The following is a 415-nucleotide window of genomic DNA, read 5'->3' as shown; positions in this document are numbered from 1 at the left end:
TTGGCCCACTTCAATGTCATTTAAAAACTTGACCATAAGAGTGTGATCATGTTATTGTGGATTACACGGCAGTAAATTTTTTTCTCAGTGAGAGACGTGCTCATGTCCCCCTTGGTGTGTCATGAGATGTCAGTGACATCACGCATGAGCTGGTCAAGCACATGCTCCCATCTCAGGCCTGTCGTCAGTGTTTGTGTGCATGCAACTTGAACTGGCCCACACAAAGATTGACTGGTCAAATGCTTTCACATTGTCATGTTCGGTTTTCTGTCCAATAAATTGTTCAACTTGAATCTGAGTCTTTGCCTTTCATGACTAAATCCATCCTCAACTCACTCGAAGCCTCGCGAATAACAGGAAGAAGAGCAAAAAGTGTTGCCTGCAGGTCTGTGCTCATAGGTGGCATCTGGCGGTG

This window comes from Hippocampus comes, unplaced genomic scaffold (assembly GCF_001891065.2).
Source record: "Hippocampus comes isolate QL1 unplaced genomic scaffold, H_comes_QL1_v1.1 scaffold159, whole genome shotgun sequence".
NCBI classification, from domain to species: Eukaryota; Metazoa; Chordata; class Actinopteri; order Syngnathiformes; family Syngnathidae; genus Hippocampus; species Hippocampus comes.
Note: the sequence above shows the minus strand (reverse complement) of the source record.